At 48.9% G+C, this 6484-nt stretch overlaps 1 protein-coding gene and 1 pseudogene across 1 annotated transcript in view; one reads left to right on the top strand and one right to left on the bottom strand.

Annotated features, from left to right (window-relative positions):
* The window catches only part of Nxn (nucleoredoxin), a 139570-nt gene that overhangs the window by 40031 nt on the left and 93055 nt on the right, over window positions 1–6484 (top strand). The window lies entirely within an intron of this gene.
* Window positions 711–980, bottom strand: LOC110331438 (annotated as a pseudogene).

The raw sequence follows: 6484 nt of genomic DNA, 5'->3' as shown, positions 1-6484 counted from the left end.
TTTTTTTTTTTTTTTTTTAAATTACAGCCACGGGGGAAGAAGCTAAGACAATGTTGAAAAGGAGTGACAGAAACAGTACCGGGGACGGCCATTATTTCAGAGATGCAGAAGCAGCTTGAGATATGGGATAAAACCCACAACACTTACCAGTGGTGGCTGGCTGTAGGGCACCCAGCATTCAGGAGGCAGAGGCAGGAGGATCAGGAGTTAAAAGCCAGGGCTACAGAAGAACCTGTCTGAACCCCAACCTGTCAAAAAAAAAAAAAAAAGAAAAGAAAAGAAAAGTGGCTTTGGAGAATGAAAAGAAACAAAACACTACTTCATTCTGTTTTATTTTGTTTTGTTTTGTTTCTTGAAGACCACTGATTTTATTAATTTAAAAATCGTTTATAAGGACAGTGACTGTTTTTGCCAAAACAAGGGAAAGGAGCCAAAGAGCATCCAACAGATAGTGCAGGAGAAGGGGGCCAGGAGTCCATCCAGGAAGGCTGGGAACTGCTGCCAAGGAACTGCAGCGGGAGGTGGAAGGGGAAGTCATGCAAGGGCAACGATTCCAGAAAGGGTGAAATGCTGAGGGGAGAGAACTCCCCACAGACCCTGGGGGTGACAACAGCCGTCTTTTCCTTCATGGGGGGGGGGCGGGAGCCCTGCCCTGCTGCAGACTCTGGAGGCTCTATGCTGGGGCTGGGGTGTGAGGGTCCCAGAGAGCACTACAAGAAGGCATCACACCATTCTCCAAGGTGCCCAAAGCAGTCCCGAGACTGCTTGGCATTGGCACCACATGTGTCTTTCAGCCATTCTCGACAGAGGTCTTCATCGTTCTTTAGCACCAGAAGCTGACCAAGAACTACATAAGCCTTGTCAAAGCCCCTTTCCTCCAGCTTCCTGCCCAGGACGCCACCAATCCCGGCCAGGCTCCCCATTGGCTTTTCCCTCTTGGGCTCTGCCACGAAGTCTTGGTGCTTTGGGGAGGTTGTCATCTTGATCAGGCTTAACCCCATAGGGAACTACCACGTGGTAGGAAGCTTCATTTTGTTTTATACTAAAGCTTTATTATTAACTAAATTAGATTGTTTAAAAATACTTTTTTTTTTTTTTTTTTTATAGCCAGGCAGTGGCACATCTGAAGTCCCAGCCCACTCTGGAGCCTGAGAGGAAGGGTCACTTCAACCCAATAGTTGAGCATCAATGTGAGCAATTCACTGAGACCCTGTCATAAAGCAGACATGCCCGTGTGGTGGCGTGCGCCCAGGGGCCTGTCACAGTAGGTCCTGACCTTGAGTCCCAGGCCCCACAGAAATAGAACGCCCCTTTACCTCAAGACCCAAACCCCAAACCAACAACCAAGCCAACAGAGCAAGCAAACAGAGCATTCTTAATCTGTTTGGAAGCCTCGTCAAGAAGAGAGACAGGAGAGGTGGGCTGAAAAGTCCATCAGCCTCCGTGGCACTGGGAAGGGCTCCGAAAGCCTGCTTGCACCAGCAGCACCAACCGCATAGAATCTATTAAGACTGCAAAGTCTTGGACCCCAGCCCAGCCCACCTTCCCTTCTGAGCCAGGATCTCAGGGTTGGCACCCTGACAAGCCCTCCAGGCTTCTCGTCACCCCTCGGTGCTGGGGTGGGGGTAGGGCTCAGGCACCCCGGGCAAAGGGCTCGGCCACTGAGCAGCAGCCCCAGCCCCTCTAGGTGACTCTGGTACAGATCCAGCCTGAGAAGACCAAACAGGCCTTGAGCGAAATAGAAAAGGAACAGTTTCCCACACCAGTATCACGTTCTGACGTGTTGAAAGTCTCGGGCCCTTCTAAGAACACGCAAACTTAGGGTCAGCGAAATGGCTCCTGACCACCTGAGTTTGATCCCTGAGACCCATAAGGTGGAAGAAGAGAACTGACTCCCCAGCGTTATCCTTTGACCTCTACCCATAACACCCTGGCATGTGTACGCACGTTCACCTGCACATACGTCCATGCACACCCACATAAATGTAAATTTAAAAAATTAAAAAATATAAATATATATATATATATATATATATATATATATATATATATAAATTTAAAAGAATATCTAAAACAATTACTCTGGGGTTTGGACCATAGAGAAACACAGCCCCTCCCCTATGCAAGTGCTGAGAGGGGCCAAAAGAAGGGGAAAGACTTGTGGGAGGAACCCATCTGCCATAGCCAGGTGGGACAGTGAGTGGGTGCGGGTGACCCTTGGCCAAGCAGCTGGGTGGCAGGGAGCGCCTGGCTGTGGCTGACTTCTCACAGGTCATGTGCTATTATCTGAGACAAGAAGTCCTTTGCTTGTGGCCTCTGACAACGTTCAGCATGGCTTTCAGATGTCCTTTGCCCATTTCTAACTTAAAATAGATAAGTAGGGGCAGGGAAGCCGTCCCTTGCCTCCTGTGTATGCTGGTGGTGGGTACGGAGGTCTTCAGCAAACATGCCTCGAGACCCCACCCCTGCTTCCATTCGGAGCTGACCAAGAGGATCAGCTTCATGTTGGGTGGCAGTCTCAGAAAAGGTAGAGGCCATCACACAACTGCCACCATCTTCTTCTACAGAGTGGACAGCAGAGATGGTGACCAGACAGCCTGAGGCCTCAACACAGCTTGCAGAGCCACTGAGCATAATTGGCAGGCGAAGTGAAATTTACCACACCCACCCTTGTACAGCCAATTACTCTGTTATTAGCAGAGGCCCCAAAGAACATCGAAGTACCGAGTGTCTTAGTGGGAACAGCTGCTGTCACTAATGACTTATAATGTAATGCATGTTTTCCTTCTTAGGTAACACATTCCCCACGTTTATTACCAGCTCCATGAAATAGCTGAGCAGTGTTAGGAATTACAGTGTCCTGATCTGTAGACGGACCGCTGATAGCAAACCCAATAAGGAAAGAGGGTTAAAGCCTGAAGTTCCAGAAACTGACTTGAAACTGGACTTCTCAAGAGAGCAGGTAGAATGTTTGTCTCCCTTCCTCAAGTGCTTACCATACAGGAGAGAAAGCAAAATGAAAAATACAGACTGGGGCCCGTGCTGGAGCAGAAAAGAAAATAACTATAGAGATGTCCCTGCCAAGGGACCTCCAAGAGTGCTAGAGAGGATTTTGTGGTGGTCACATGGACCTGTTTGTTTCGGGGGGGTGGGTGGGCAGAGGGCACGCTCCTCGGGTGGTAGGAAGGACCCTGTATTGGGTTCCCTGAGGAGCAGCTTGCCGGCCTGGACCCCTTCTGGAGAGCACCGTGAAGAGGAAGGAAACTTGGCAAGATGGAGTGGTACCCGCCACAGACGGCTTCACAAGAACTCCTGGGAGTTTGATGGCAAAAGTGTTTAAGAAAGAGGAGAGCCATGGTGGAAGAGGAGGAAGCCGGGTGAACAGCAGCGGGGTAGACAGATCCTGTTCTTTCTTAAGGTCTCTAAGGTGTCACACTCAGGTGTGACAGGCAGGTGTGTCTCCCTGTCTGCCTTCAATACTTAAATCAAACTTAGTTCTCCTTCCCTTTAGCGGTGACTGTATCACTGCTTGTAGTTTTCCTGGTTATACCTGTAGTAGTTGTGGACATGTAGTGTGTGCAGTGCGTGCACACCCATGAGTGTGTGTGATATGGAAGCCGGATGAGACCGAGTGTCTTCCTCTACCACCTTTCCCCCTTTCCCTCTCTGTTTTTGAGAGGATCTCACTGTGTAGCCCTGGCTGTCCTAGAACTCACTATGTAGACTAGGCTGGCCTCAAACAAAGCTCTGCTTGCCTCTGCCTCCCGAGTGCTGGAATTCAAGGTGTGCTACCACACCTGGCTCTTCTTGCCCTTGTTTTCTTTGACCATGTCCCTGGTCCCCAACACTTTAGTATTTTGAGATGATTCCTCTTTGTTTGGGGGCTGGCCTCGAACTCATAATCCTTTTGCTTCTGTCTTCAAGTGCTGAGATTACAGGTGTGTGCCATCATGCCTGACTCCCCCCCCCTGAACTTAAAATTCAGCGATGTGTTTTACTTGGTCCTCTGGGACTTTGAAGGCCTCCTGCATTCTGAATTGGGCCTGTCTGCCCCACAGTGCTCACACTGGACCTCTCCGGAGGTGACTTTCCAACGGCTTCCATTCCAACTCCAGTCACTGATTTGGTTCAAGCATTTTCCTTTATTTATTTATTTATTTATTTATTTATTTATTTATTTATTTATTTTTGCCCGAATACTTAAAAGCGTTACCAAGGAGACCTTCCAGAACAGAACGCATCTTTGAGTGCAGAACTTTTAAAATGTAGTGTGTGAGTTCAGCATAGGTTTGGTGTAAATGAGAATCAGCTGTCTTTGGACGAAACACTACTACACGGGGTTGTTTCTTTTTTAGAAGATTAAAAACGGAAATGAAGCAAGGATCCCAGACGTGGCTTTTTCCCAGAGTGGCCCAGCTGCTTTCTGGGCTGCCTGTCAGCCTCTTCCGCTTGGGTCACCCTGGAATCGGAGCTGCCTATAGGGGCTGAGGGGCACAAGGTATGGCATGAGATGCTCAGATCAGGATTAACACAGATCCTGAGTTGAAATCCTGGCTTTGGTTCCTGCTAGCCCAGCTGATCACCCTCACACTTCGCACAGTAAGCCCAGCCTTCCTGAAGGATTGAGCCAACCAGAGGCTGGGGAGGCAACAGGGCAAAGCTGGGACAGTGTCTTCAGACAGCTTCTCACTGTGCAGTGAAGAACAAAACCGTAAGAGCCAAAAAGTGAGAGAGGGTCGAGCTGGAGCTTAAGGCACGGGTCAAATGTGTAGTTAACTCATTTACTAGCGAGGACCAACATCTTACTACAGAGCCCACCCACTCAAATGCCAATAGAAGGCCAGTGGTCATGGAAAGGGTGTGAGACATACACACCTGGGTGTGTGCGTGAGGGTCGAGGTCAACCCAAGGGCAGTCTTCCCGGCACTCACCTGCAGTCGATCGGAGGGCGCGGAGCAGCAAGAACGCAGCGGTGTCAGGACCCCGTGGCGGCGTAAAATCTGTTCTTGCTTTGCTTTCAGATGTGCAGTCAGTTCATTTTTATAGCTGCTGTTCAGATTAAGATTTTTTTCTTAGCATCGCGCAAGTCAGACGAGGCACATAGAACAGTTCACCGGTTCGAGGCCTTAGTTTTACTACATGAAAATTAAGTGAGAATTGCAAACAGATCTGAAAAATGAATCTTCACTGCATTTACGCAGCTGGTCCTGGTGCAGGTTGAAGTGGCTTGCTTGTCTCCTGGTTCAGGGGTCTGCACAGAGAGCCATACAGTGGAACCTTTTTTTCAAGGGAAATTAAGAGTGATGTCAAGGGTAGTGGTGGGGCACACCAATCCCAGGACTTGGGAAACAGCAGCAGGTGGATCTCTCTGAGTTGGGGGCCAGCTTGGTCTACAGGGCAAGTTCTAGGACAGCCAGGGCTACACAGAGAAACCCTGTCTCAGAACCAAACCAAACTAAACCAAACCAAAAAGGAGTACTGTTGAACTAGCTGAGCAATGGACAGAACAAAAGCTGTTCCGAGCACAGTGAGAAAGTTCCCTCTGTTAATAGACAGGATTATAACCCAATGATCTTCAAGGGTGCATGGGGTTCAGTAACTACTAGTTCACCCTACCTGCTATGTCTGTCTTGACCTGAATCTCATTGCCAGCTTCTCTCAGGAAGTCAGATATGTCAAGAAACCTTCATGTCTTCAAGAGGAGGTAGTTAGATGTTACTTGTAAAAGAAGGATTGTTGCCGGGCATAGTGGCGCACGCCTTTAATCCCAGAGGCAGGTGGATTTCTGAGTTCGAGGCCACTGGTCTACAGAGTGAGTTCCAGGACAGCCAGGGCTACACAGAGAAACCCTGTCTCGAAAAACCAAAAAAAAAAAAAAAAAAAAAAAAAAGGATTGTTAACATACACACACACACACACACACACACACACACTACACCATAGGTTCATAAACACACATTTGCGCAGCACTTCACTGGCAGAAGCTCCTCTTCTGCACCCCTTCAACTCCTTCCCACAGTCCTCTCTGCATTCAGTCATTCTTCTAGGGGTTTGACTACCGTGTACTTCTGTGGTTTTTCTTGACCTGTGTGGTCTATCCACCCCTCCCCTGTTCAGTTACAAGCAGTCCAGTTCCTCAGAGAAATCAACTGTTAACACAAGCAATGGGGTTGGTGGCCAGCTTGATGATGAAGGAAGGATGCTTGCAGGCATGACCACTGAAGAGGGGCTGGCAGGGTGGGCGGGGCTCACCTTAGGCGTTACTTTCCTTGTTTTACTTTTTGGGCTGGGACCCAGTCAGGAACCCTGTGCTGGGGGCATTAAGTTTTTCGTCCTCTCTTTTCTTCTTTTCCCTTCCTTTTGTTCTCTGCCTCCAGGAGCTCTGAGCCTCCACAGCCTACAGTCTAGGCTCTGTAGGAGGGCCCGCCCCCCACAGAGCAGCAGCTCTAACCAACATTTCTTTCTTCTTTCTTTTTTTTTTTTT

The sequence above is a fragment of the Mus pahari genome, chromosome 14 (genome assembly GCF_900095145.1).
Source record: "Mus pahari chromosome 14, PAHARI_EIJ_v1.1, whole genome shotgun sequence".
Taxonomy (NCBI): domain Eukaryota; kingdom Metazoa; phylum Chordata; class Mammalia; order Rodentia; family Muridae; genus Mus; species Mus pahari.
The sequence above is the reverse complement of the archived record's forward strand: the minus strand, read 5'-3'. Positions and strand labels throughout refer to the sequence as shown.